A 13,680-nucleotide genomic window follows, 5' to 3' on the forward strand; every position below is an offset into this window, starting at 1 on the left:
AGTGCGTTCCTACTCCATCCGCATCTCCCTCTCTTTCGGAGCATTCGGCGCGCTCCGAAGCTTCGGCGTCGACGAGACGAGCTTCACCGCCTCGTGTTCGACGAGGCTTTTTACCCTCCCCTTCTTTGCCCGCCCCCACACCAGCCACAGCATCGCCATCTACGCCAGGTTTTGCACGGCTGACTGTTCCTAGAAGCTACACACCTCTACCTACTCCACCAGGAGCCACCCCACTCGGCACTCCTCGCTTCGGGGCCCAGACGCCGGTGGAGACACCTGACGTCCGTACCCCCATCGACACGCCGCTACAGACCCCTGCCGGGACACCCAGGTTCACGCGTCACCGGCTAGAGGGCTTGCCTTACTCCGTCGACATCAGCGGCGGCATCATCATGGATGATGACGGCAAGAAGGTGATCTCGCGCATGCGTGGTGTTTGCTCTCAGCTGTTTAGACACTACATACTAAACAAATGGAGTGAAGTACCAAGTGATTTAAAAAACAGAGTCATCAGCATACTTCATGATGAGTTTCCCGTTCCAACACGGGATCAACGCTTCAATGAAGACCTGATGAAGATTCGAATGCGCGAATACTGCAAACACAAGCGTTCCGAAGTGCAAAAAGCAATCAAGAATGGGTGGAACAGGCCAGATTGGCTGGCCAAAGAAGATTGGAAGAATGCGAAGAAAGCAGCGCGCGAGAATCCCGACAAGTGGAAGCAACAAAAGGATGCAGCCAGAGCGCGAGTAGAGGCAGGGAGCTTGCACCACTTGGGGAGCGGTGGATGGGCATCATTTGAGGCCGATTTTGTAAGTGTTTTCACATTGCTCTTTATGCATGTTCGATAGTTTAGGGTTTATGAGTTTTTTAGTTCTAACATAATGAAATCTTTGTATGTTTTGACAGTGGTCGATGACAGGACGTGATCCCACACCGTACGAGCGCGAGTACGCAGGCAGGAAGGGCTTAAACGCCCTGATGGACATTCTCAGTTCTCGCGGCGGCATGGTTAGTATTAGGGTTTACTCTTTTTTATTTTTTGTATTGTTTTATAAATGTCGTTATATGTTTATACTTACTGAAAGCTGTCTTATTGTCTTTTTTTGCAGAATCCGACAGATACGCCGCTTGGACGCAATGAGACGTCTGACTAGACGACGTCAGTTTAGCCGTAGCTAGATAGCATTAGTTTAGGGTTTCTCATAGCTTATGTATCATGAGACGGATTTTATACATCTTTTTGAACCATGTATATTATTACATTTGTCACCGCAGTTCCTTTTGCCAATCAATTCTTTATGCCTATGATGTTGTACAATTGTCATTATTACATTTGCCAATCAATTCATTTTGCCTATGATGTGTACAATTGTCAATTTTGCAAACAATGCGTCTTGTGGGTGACTATTTTGGGTCTATTATCTACCTTTGCACTTTTTTTTAAAAAGTGAATCAAGTACAATATGGTTGATGGGTGGCAGGGCATTCAATGTCCTGCCACCCAAAAAAAATTCTCTCGGGCGTCGCTATAAGCATCGCTATTTATGGCTCTGTAGCGTCGCTATAGGCTTCTGTGTAAACGTCGCTATAGGTGTCGCTATATGCGTCGCTATATAGCGTCGCTCATAGCGACGCAGATAGCGACGCCTATAGAGACGCTCTCGTAGCGACGCTCTTAGCGACGGTTTTAGCGACGCCGGGGGTTATAAAAACCCAGTGTATTTCCGTCGCTAACAGCGTCACAAGAGCACACAACCTCTTGTAGTGCATTTAACAAAAAAAACACATTTATATTGCATTTATAGAAGAATGAAAATAATTACAAACGGAGACAATGTTGTTGTTATTAGGCTTCTCTTACAAGTATTTATCTTCCTCATCTAGAGATTCATATACACTTGAGTATTTGTGTGTCTATGACACTAGGGAAGATAGTAGTACTATATGGATGGCTTTTCTAAGAGATCCTAGAGAGTACCTATTGGTTCAAGATTCTACAAACATTCTACTATTCTTATCAAAATCCTTTAACATCGTAGTGAAAGGTTCCTCATGGAACAAAAATAGAGTGATTTCCATCTTTGCACATGTTTGCTTGCTCATGTCCTCTGAAAATAAGTTGACTCTGTAAGTAAACAACAGATTATGTGAGCACAAAGTTATAAAGTAGAAAATGATAATCTAATGACAACTATACAAAGAATAAATTATAAGAAAATTCTTTGATGACTCTCTATAGATAACACAACTTACTTGCATTGTGAGACTCGATCACATGCTACACAACTATAGATGGCACGCCAAAGCCATCAACAAAATAGCACCACCCAGTGTTCTGAGGTATGAAGCCTAAACATTGAAAGCCATAAAGAGTTTTATTCTCTCCAGCATGATAAACTTAAAGATGGAGATGATGTTAAGCTCTGAATGTAAGCTACAAGGGTAGTTTTCTTACCATTTTATCTTTATGTTGGAGATGAACCCTTGCAAAGCCCACACACTATTCACACCTCCTATTGTTGTGGTATTCAAGTCATGTGAGCTCATATTTTTTTCATCTTCGAGAGTAGAGATTTCCATGTAGTGTGAGTGAATAAAATTAGAAGGAGTAGAATCTTGTTTCATGGTGTAATGGAGGTGAGAGAAGGAAGAGGAGCTAGCTTGGTGTGAAACTATGTGGTGGCCAAGGGAAAAAGATGGGGGAGGAGCTTGCTTGGTGTTACAATGGAGGTGGGAGAAAGCTAGCAGAGAGATATTGTTACACTATAGGGGGGTGCATGTGGTTGTTGCAGCAATGGAGAGCTTAGAAAAGAGTTTGTAGAGAGAGAAAATCACTTTTTAGCTATAGAATAGGTTTGGAAAGACTTTGGAGGGTGAAAAATGATGTTTTGAACTTTTTTGAAAAAAAAAAAATTTTTGTATTTTTTAGTGCACGTTTTTTACTTTTGGAGGTCAAAAATACTTTTTTGACCATGAAATAAGTTTGGGGACCTTTTAAAGAGGGATAATTTGAAATTTGAATTTTTTTGAAATTTTGAAATTATTTGAAAATTTGAATTTTTTAGTGTATTTTTAAATCCGGACCAAAAAGTGGGGGAAAAAAGGTCAAAGTGGTCCCCCCCCCCCCCCTTTCCCCTAGCCACCTCCCTTACCTTCTCACTAGGTAAGAGGCCATAAAGAGGTGTAAGGCTATCTTGTCCCCCTACTTTTTTGAGGGTATAGAGTGTGTCCACCGCCCTCTTCCTGTTGGCTAGCCTCTAATTAACCTTAATCCCAAAGGACCCCTAGAGGGTTCATATTTTTCCTAATGCTCATTGGGCAAGGGCAACAGTCGAAACTGTTATGAAGCTTGGCGACATTGAAGAACCGGTCTTAGCACTAATAGATCATGGATCGGAGATAAATTTGATGGCAAAAATCTTGCACAAAAAGGAAAAATGGCCTATTGATGTGGACCATGGTTGGCGGATCGAGCTGCCAATATGCTTCCAGGCGACATTGAAGAACTGGTCTTAGCACTAATAGATCACGGATCGGAGATAAATTTTATGGCAAAAAGCTTGCACAAAAAGGGAAAATGGCCTATTGATGTGGACCATGGTTGGCGGATCGAGCTGCCAATATGCTTCCAGGTGCATGTGCAAATGTTAACACTAGAATGGTAACAGGACACTTTTATGTCCTTGGACACTTTTGTGTCCTGTTAAGTGACCATTTTTCTTGAATTATTTGAACAGTATGAAAATGAATTTTTAGGTGCTATATATCCACAAAGTTGCCTTATGAGATGAAAAAAACTTAGAATTTCTTTTTTAGTATCGATCTCACCATTAACCTTACTCTTGCACAACATTTTTGAACCTAAACTGTGTGAAAAAACGGATCTTGTTTTTGGCTTTTTTTCAATTTTTGGCAACTATACCACTCCTAACTTCATGTTTGTGAGGTTTAGATGGCTAGAGGTTAGGCCTTCATAGTTCTCAACATGTTTTGATGCTTGTAGGGAGAGCTAAGTGTTAAAATTGAAAGTTATGACCAATTTACAAGAATTGCATAATCCTGTTTTTTGGCCAAAATTAGCACTTTTATGATTTTTTTGGTGGCTTTCTTGATATCCAAATTCAATTTTGATTGTGTAAAGGTAATGTATAACATAAAGTTAATCTTCCTTGAGTTTTGGGGGACCTAATATGCTATATAGCATAGTATATGATGATGGTTGAGTTTTTTGATTGCTAAAGAATACGATACATTTTAGAGTAGCAAGTATAACTTTTTCAATATTGCTAGTTTCTTAGGCCAATTGTGTGTATTTTGTAGGTAGTAACCATATCTAATCATAGACTACAAACTTGGCTAGATATTGAGTAGTTTCTATTGGTTTCTAGAGGTCATAATGCTCAACCGAGTTTTTTCATGTTTGCTGTATTTAGCATTTTATCATTGCTCCCAACGTTCCAACTGTAAGAGATCCATTATCCTTTTGACATGCTCCATGGCTCCTTTTGAATCCAGAGGCCCAAAGGAAACTAAGAAAACATGTATATAGTATCTGTATTGAGCGTGACTATAGAAACTTTGATGATAGGTCCGCAAAATGGCAAAAATGCAACTTTTTTGTACCTATTTTTTTTGCCCAAAAAAAAATTAGTGAGGTAAAAGCAACCATATGTTTTGGTCACCAACCCATTGAAGTTATCGGGTCATTTTATCTCATGTCCTACAAAAATCTCCACTCTTATTTATATGCAATCAACCGTAAGAAATTGCTGTTTTGGGCAAAATGCACTGGTCCATCAACTTTGGAGGCTTGTAGTGACCAAGGGATGAGAAAAATTACAAGTTTCTCATTTTTTCCATATGTAGTAGTTATTGAACTATAAGCTCATGAAAGGATTTTTCAAAATGAGTGGATCTACTATGGTTTTGGAATTTTTTCCCAAAACCCTGAAAGGACACTTTTATGTCCTGTTAGGTTACCATTCTAGTGTTAAGGTAACTATAGGGGATGTCTGTGATGAGCAAAATTTCTTTATACAAGAGAATTCCTCTTATCCATTAATTTTGGGGCAACCCTACATTACGGCTATGCGGATGGAACCCAAGGTGCTGGATGATGGCTCAGCCTATGCCAAGGTTCAAGGCCGAGATGGTAAGAAAGCAATTCAATTCTTGACTGTATGTGTAGACCATGCCAGGAACAAGGATAGTTTACATGATCATCCATTGCCAAAGATACGCAAGGAGTTTAAAGAACACAGGTTTGCACAGGATTTCCTTGGAGTGCTCATATAAAATGGGACTATAGTGGTAGAAGTGAGGAGAAGTTCTTGCAAAGAGAAGCTTTCTCTTCAGGGTTTTTGGGGTTAACATCTGAAGGTTCAATATCTTTTAAAAAATTTAATGATTTGCAAAAGTGGGAAAAATAGTATGCTTTAGGTATCCAAGTGAACTGCAGGGATGTGATGTGCTTGAATCAATGATGTGATTTTAGGGATCTTTGAAGAGGTATCTTATGTAGATACTATGTCACAGCTTGAGGAGATCAGGCAACACAGGTTACAAAGTGGAACTAAAGTGGTTAAGGTCCACTCAATGGACATGTATGAAGAATTGGGTATATATGGAACACTTATGCATATTGAGGATGATTCAGGTAACACAGTTGAAGCACAGGTAGAGACAAAGTACAAGATTGTTGCAAAGAAAGTGAGACCAGTGGCTATATGAAGGAAGTGATGAGGTGATCAAAGAAGCTTCTCGACAGCCTATGCTCAGGAATCCAAAGAACATTGGGCATACATTTACTAAGGAGACATTGCAGCAACTGAAGGTTGGAGAAGATGGTTTTCTTAACGAATAGGAAATCAAGTGTTTTCAAGGTATGCTCAAAAAACATGGTAAAGCTTTCACTTTTGAGCCGAGTGGGATGGATCCAAGTGTTGTTTCACCTATGGTTATATTCATTTTTCCTCACATGCCATGGATTTTTGTCCTATTCTAGTTCCTAAAGCTCACTTGCCAAAGCTTATCACTTTGCTTAATGAAAAGATACAAATGGGAATTTTGGAGCCATCATGTGAACCATATTCTAATTGATGGTTTACTATTTCGAAGAAAAATGGTACAATAAGGTTCATTCTGGATATGCAGCCAGTTAATAAGGTAACAATCCGCAATGTGGGTACTGGCCCAATTGTGGATGAATTTGTTGAGGCCTTTGCAGGTAGATCTATTTACTCCATGGATGATCAGTATCCTCGATATGATCAATTCCAGTTAGCTTTGGAGAGCAGGGATCTTACTACAATGCATACTCCTCGTGGTTTGGTAAGGATTTGCACTCTGCCAGGGTGCTACAAATTATGTAGCTCATATGATGAACGGAATGAATAAAGTATTAAGGGACTTTATCCCACATGTTACTATGCCTTTCATTGATGATCTACCAATTAAAGGATGTGAAGAAGGATCCAAAGAGGAGGTAAAAGATCAGAGGGGGTGCCAGCAATTTGTTGCTCAACATATTGTTGACTATGATGCTATTTTATCGAGGCTTGAAGAAGTTAACACTTTCAGGTCAAAAATCAACTTTTGTTGCTAAGGAGGTCTTAATTGTGGGACATATGTGCAGTCCTGAGGGTAGAAGGCCGAGTCCAGCAAAAGTTGAAGCTATCCAAAAGATGAAGGAAACATGCTCTTCAGTTATACTGAAGTTCGTCGATTCTTGGGTGCGTGTGTGTTCTATCTTATTTGGCTGCCACACTTTGCTCATGTTGCAGAGGTGTTGTATCAATTGCTAAGGAAAGGTAAAAGGTTTGTTTGGGAATAAGTTCACACACAGGCTATCAAGAAATTAAAGAAGATGCTTCTCGAGACTCCGACCTTGAGGAAAGTCGACTACAAATTAATAGTTGACACTAGCTAGCCCGACAGGTATTGGATGGGCTATAGGTCAAGATGATGCAGAGGGGCACAGGTATGCAGTTAGATTGGTGCTCAATTCTCGTCAATGAGGTTATCCACAGGTTAAGAGGGAACTTTGCGGTGTTGCTGCTTCTCTAAGGTCTGATAAAGAATACTTTATTGGAGCTTCAGTCGTGGTAGAGACAGATTGCTTTCCACTAATAGGGATGATTGAAAACTGCTCTACTCCGAGCATTGCCATGCTACGGTGAATAGCCTATATTAAGTCTCTTAACCCTGAATTTTGTCATATTGCAGGTAGAGATAATCCTATTGCAGATATGTTATCAAGATCTAGGTTTGAAGACGAAGAAGAGATGCTGACCACAAGTGATGATGTTGGCTTGAAGTTTTACACGTCTTCTTATCTACATGCAAATTGTGGTAATATTGCTCATGTCTTTGAAGTGTTTTTTGAAGAGTTCTATGACGGATAGTGGCTTATGATTGGCCGCTACCTAAGCACTCTCACTAGACAAGAAGGATGGAGTGACCAACATTACAAGAGGATCAAGAAAAAGGCCTATGGCTATTTTCTGAAGGATGGACATTTATGAAAGCAACCAAAGCACCTAGGAGGGGAACCTCAACGGGTTATTAGTGATAAAGCAACTCAACCGCAGGTTATCAAATAATTTCATGAAAGTTTATGGGCTGGACATAGAGGAGTCTAGGCAACTTTTGTCAAGATTAAAGACCGGTATTGGTGGAAAGGTATGTATAAAGATGTGGTTCAATTTGTAAAAACATGCTTAATATATCAACAATATTCTAATGTGCGACATAGAGATGGATTGCATCCCACCTATCCACTGGCTATAGTGGATGGTGGACCTGATTACAATGCCAGTAGGAGTGTGGTAGATGAGGTATATTGTTCTTGCCAAAGAAGATCTTACTAATCACCTTGAAGGCAGAGCTTTGCATACCAAAGCTACCAGTTCAGTATGCAAGTTCTTGCTTAAAGATGTTATCTCTAGGTATGGATGTGTTGGTAGAATTACTGCTGGTAGAGGAGAGCTGGATGCAGACAAAGCTCGAGAGTTTTTTTCTCCTATGGGATGTTTGAAAGTGGTGTCATGCAAGGCATTGCTACGGCCGATATGTATGGCAAATGTGATGCCCTTCAAATGGTGCCCAAGGGCCATAACCTAAAAGGGTTGCCCAATAAGACCGGCCACCCACATGAATAAAAAAGGCCACCCTAATTTTAGTTGGGGTGTGAAGCCAATGAAAGAGGGGAAATGGTAGGCAGATAGTGGCGCAGGCAGGAGAAAACGAGCTCACGCAGGCCAGTTGGAGCCTCAAACGTCTTGCACCATGAAGCGGAAGTTGCAGAGCGGGCTGGGGCGCGGCGCACCTTTTTGGGACCACTTTTGCCAAATTTGGTGTTGTTCGAAATCCGTTTTGCCATGTTAGCAAGGGGGGATGCCCATTAGCGATATCGCTAATGGGTTGGTTGAATATAGAAAAAGAAGTTTCCCATGCAACTCCCAAGCCCTTGTATTAAAAAAAGGGGGATGAGCTCTCTTTTTTTCTTCTTCCTCTCACTCGTAGAAGCCAAACCTCTTAGCTAATTCGAATCCTAAACCTACTAAGCCACTCTAATCGCTTTCATTAGCCATTTAAACTGCCATAGCTGCTTCTAAGAAACAAGTCCATAACCTATACTAAGCCTCATAGCCATTCGAATCCGAAAGCAAACCTTTCATAACCTATGATAATCCTAAGCTAACGGTTGTTAACCATCATAATCCTAAGCTAAACCTCCCTAGTGATTCAAATCTCATTCAAGCCCAATAATCCTAATCCGGTTCATAATAATCCTAAGCCGATCTATCATAATCGTAATCCAAATCTTGACAGTCATCATAATCCTAAACCGCTCCTAAGCTAAACTCCACATAAGCCATTCTAATCCTATGCTAAGCCAACTCTAAGCCGAACCTCCATAACCAACTTTCATGTGATAAAAGAAGGAGACAAAAAACATAAGATAACCTTGGTAGGCCAATTAAGGCACGTGAAGCCGATGTAAGGAGCTTAAAACTCCACAATTAACATTTAAATTAAGCAGTGGTAATGTTCAATGTCTGTTTTGGGTATTCAAGTTTCGGTGGTCCAAGCTGTCTATTTCAAGATTGTGTCTCCATTGATTGTGTCTGTGCAACTCTTTTCCTCGCACCTCTTACAGCCAGAGGCACTGTGCCTTCCCGGCTCACCTTTGGAATAAAAATCCCCCGACAACGGGCTGAAATTCCCTCGGCATACACCCTCCCTTTCTTCTGAAAGAGAGTGCTAATAAATACATTCCATACATATAATTAAAAATTAACTTTATGATAGTATTTGTCCATAGCAATTTTGACATCCTATTCCACCAAAAAAACTATAGATAAATAATATTGTAATAGAATTGCATCTGTAATCACTCAATCTATACGTGTTGAATATCGCATACCACCAAACGGGCAAAAATTATTGATTTGAAACTACAAACAATCATGTAGATTAAACTATGCTAAAATATACCATTAGTACCCATTTGTAAATCCAACGATAAGTAATTTTGTTTTTTATATACTTAAGACTATTTAGTCCAAAACTATCCTACAAGATGTCTTGACATGTGAAACACTATTGCACAAATGCATAAGACTGACAAAGAATGCTATGCTGCCTAATCGTCCATTCCATGTTTGAGGGTAGGAACATGTTTAATTTGCCCTCTTAGCTGCATTGTTGGAAAAATAAACATAAATGATGTTGAGAAAGTAAGATACTGATCTTTGTGTGTACAACAAAAGCATCTCATTCAATAAATGCAAGCAAACACTATAGTCATCCATGCATCACCTAGTTTGTACAAATCTACAAACAAGCACGCACAATCAAAAATTTGAGATTTGAGCAAGAAAATGAAGGCATACATGCCCGTATAGACCTCCTTGGACAGTAACATCAAGTGAAAATTGCCCATGCATTCTTGCCAACAAAACATACGTGTCAAATTCCATTACACACACTTCAAAAGCTTCAGCATTTTCAAGAACATTATGCGCAGGTCACATAATATACATGCTGGCCTCAAGAACATAGTTTACAACCAATACAATCTTATAGTTCTCATTTGCACATGAGAACCGTCAAGGTCACTGGTTGGCGGGCAGGCGATTCTGGCCGTGCATCAAGTGTCAATTCTGGAGCGGAATCACTGCAGCAATCGACGGATTGACAACAGTTCAGTATCTGTAATTAATCATCAGCAACCTCCCAATCATTGCGAATGATTATATGCCCCATCAGCGGCCGTAATTAATCATCAACCTCTTTTCGATCATCGCCAATAATTTTATGCCCCGTCAGCACCCGTAATCCATGAACCTCGTTTGTGTGTGTCCTCTGAAATTAAACACTGGTGCAGGTTGTTGTCCAGCACGCATTGAGGCGCATCAGCAAGCGAAGCATCAATTCAGAACTAGTGTGCGACTCTGAAAATGTCTTTTAGCATGCAAGGAGCTTGGCCCGCCTCCCAGCGACCCTTGACGGTTGGGAATGGACACTTAGTGTCCATTCACTCATAATACCTACTCCCCCATGGCTCCCAGCCAGATGAATTGGTTGTCGCAATGGGAACTAAAGGTTGTTAAGGGGTAGGGAATGGATACTTAGTGTCCATTCCTCATAATACCTGCGACCCCCCCTCGCTTCCCTACCCCTTAACAACCTTTAGTTCCCATTGCGACAACCAATTCATCTGGCTCATCGTCATTCAGTAAGTCCACAAATGATGCTAACTCATCATCTGTAAAGTTGAACTTTTGATCACCAGTAACCTTCATTAGTTGATATAGTGCATACATAGTAGGTCGTTCCTTTCGGTTCTGTGCGGAGCATGCACATGTAGTCCTCAAAAACTGATTCAACTCATTATCATACCCCCCCCCCCCCCCCATGAGTGACATGTCCAAAGCTTGGCCATGGCTTGCCAGAAATGAGACCCATTCTGATAAATTTCCTTTGAACCTGCATACATCCTTATCTTTTTGCCCCGTTGCAAGCTCAAGAAAAATTGCACCAAAACTGAAAACATGCACCTTCATCGTTGCAACCAGCATTCAAGAATACGCGGGAGCCACATGACCCACCATGCACAACAGTGCTATCGTGAATGACGATAGGATTCATGAGCCGGGCAAGTCCAAAATTTGTTATTCTTGGCTCATGATCCTTGACAAGAAGTATGCTATTAGAGCTGATGTTGCGATGTATGATGGAAGAGTTTCAGCTATGGTAACCAAGCAAGACCCACACATCCCCTATGCCTATCTTAAGGCGAGTGAACCAATCACGCTTGGCATCTTCATGTGTGTCAGGAAGGCACTCTCTAAGAGTCCCCGTTACTCTATGTTTTTACACTAAAAGCTTTTCCTCGGAACCTACACAACAGTAGCCCAAGAGGGAAACACTAGGGTTTCTATGCCTCACCCTCCCCAAGGTCTCCATCTCTGCTTGAAATCCCTTCTCTAATTGTGACGACCGCTGCAGCCGCTTGACTGCTAGGATGGACCCATCTAATAAAACACCCTTGTAAATTGTGCTTGTCCATCCTTCTCGTGTTATGTTATCTTTGTTGAAATCATCAGTAGCTGCCATGAGGTCAGACAACTTGAACTTTTTCACAGGCACCTCAACAAGGATACAATCACTAATTTAAGGGTGCGGGTGCGCTTTCCCCAATTGTGCTCCTCCTATGCGAGAACAATTTCCATCTTGTGGTCTTTGAAGAAGAAGCACCAAACACCGGTTGCACACACAGGGATCAATGGCTTCCATTGTGACTACACTACCCACTATCAAGCCTATCTTGCACTTCGTAGAAGCCAATCCATTAGCAAAGCTTGATGGGATTGGTCCGGTGAGCGAATTCCATGACACACCAAAAGAGGATAGTTTAGGCAAAAGGCCAATTCCACCAGGGAGCTCACCGGAAAGCTTGTCATGCTAAAGATTAAGGGATTGAAGATATTGGCAATCCTCCAAATTGAAAGGTATTTTTCCTGAGAAGCTATTCTGTGAAAGATCAAGGGAAGTAATATAAGGAACCTCTTGTAGAAATCGTTGGATATGGACCCGGTGTGAAGCCATTCTGTGATAATTCAAGGTTCTGAAGATCTCTACATTGGGTGAGTCTAGAGGCAAAGGACCCCTCAAGCCCTGCATTTTGAAGCTTTATTGCCAAGCCCTCAGTATTCCAGCATGAGATGCCAATGAAGTTGTAGACAGACCTTTCCAACAAATTGCCAAATATCCAACTGGACAGATGATTGGTGGGATCTTTTACAGAGACCTAACATTTTTGCAAGCATTGAGAATTATCCTCTGCAAGAGCTTGACTAAGGATTGAAAGGGCGAGAATGCCAAGAAAGGGGCCAGCCAAGCCGCAACCCATCGTGTTTTCTCACAATTCCAACACAGATGTGCAGATCAGCACAACAAAGACTCTTCCAATGAAGAAGATCCGAGCGCGCTTCATCCACAGGATTTGTGAAAGAGCTATGAGGATTGATGTCTACAAGGAAGGAGGAGTAGGCACATAAAGCAAGTGAAAAAATACCCGCTCAACCAGACAAGGAAAGAGAACTCTTCCCTCCTCAAAACCTCAAAAGCATGACCAAGAAAAGAGGGTGATGTAAATACTCAGCAATCAGATAGGCAAAATTGTTTCATTTTGCATCTTCAATAAGTATACAGAGTAGCCAGTGCATGTTGTATCAACAATTGAAGAGTTGCATAGGCATTGGACTTTTTAATGCAACTATGATCCCATTGTACTTAGCATGATTTGCAACTCTCACCACAAGTATGGGAGCTGTGAGGCCAAGCATTTCCAAAACACATTGCTTGCTGCCTCTGGAATCTTTCTCTGGTCTGCTCAAGACCTGCTCTACAATCCATAGCCAGGTTCCACTTTTAGTTTATCTGGTCTTTAATGTCCAGAGCACTGCTATCTATCTCATTACCTAGAGGTTGAACCGTGAGGGATGCCGATTCTTTTGTGCTTCTCTTCTCTCTCAGCCTCGTGCACGAGCAGGGCAGGACTGTAAGAGAACAAAAGGGGCTTTGAACACTTATGGTGGTCTTAGGGTTTGTAGAGCCGGAGGTAAAACTTACAGATGTGAAATGGGTTATGGCAATGGGTTGCGACGCAGTGATCTCGATGGCTTCAGGTCTTCAAAAAGGGAAGCCTTGGGTTTGATGCAATCTGCCCTGGCTACAACTCAGGTCAAGTCAGGCACAACAGCAGTGGCTTGGAGGTGATGACGAGGGTTTTGCCAAAGCTTTTCCTTGCCCTTTAAGTGCCATAGTATGTGACCCGCGCGTTGCTGCGGCCAAGGAAACAATGCCTTTATTCTCATATGGCTATCTTCTCTTCCAAGTGGAACACTGTCAATACTCCCTTCCTACGTGTATAGTCTATCGCATCTTATTAAAGTGATGCATGACACGACCTCTTAATAGATGCTGTAAAGAATTCTTTGATACGAAGATTGGAACCTTCTCATAGACATTATTTTTCATGAGGTGCTATCCCTTGTTCAACAAACTTAGGAGTGCTCTAATTCTATTAGGGTGTGTGTGTGTGTGTATATATATATTGGGCTGTGTGTGTGTGTATATATATATATATATATATATATATATATATAT

At 41.3% G+C, this 13,680-nt stretch overlaps 1 pseudogene; it reads right to left on the reverse strand.

The window, feature by feature from the left end:
- Positions 1-10,688: 10,688 nt before the first annotated feature.
- On the reverse strand, positions 10,689-12,421 carry LOC147421842 (probably inactive leucine-rich repeat receptor-like protein kinase At5g48380 pseudogene; annotated as a pseudogene).
- Positions 12,422-13,680: the final 1,259 nt, after the last annotated feature.

Source organism: Adiantum capillus-veneris, chromosome 27 (assembly GCF_014529385.1).
Source record: "Adiantum capillus-veneris isolate H3 chromosome 27, ASM1452938v2, whole genome shotgun sequence".
Lineage (NCBI taxonomy): Eukaryota > Viridiplantae > Streptophyta > Polypodiopsida > Polypodiales > Pteridaceae > Adiantum > Adiantum capillus-veneris.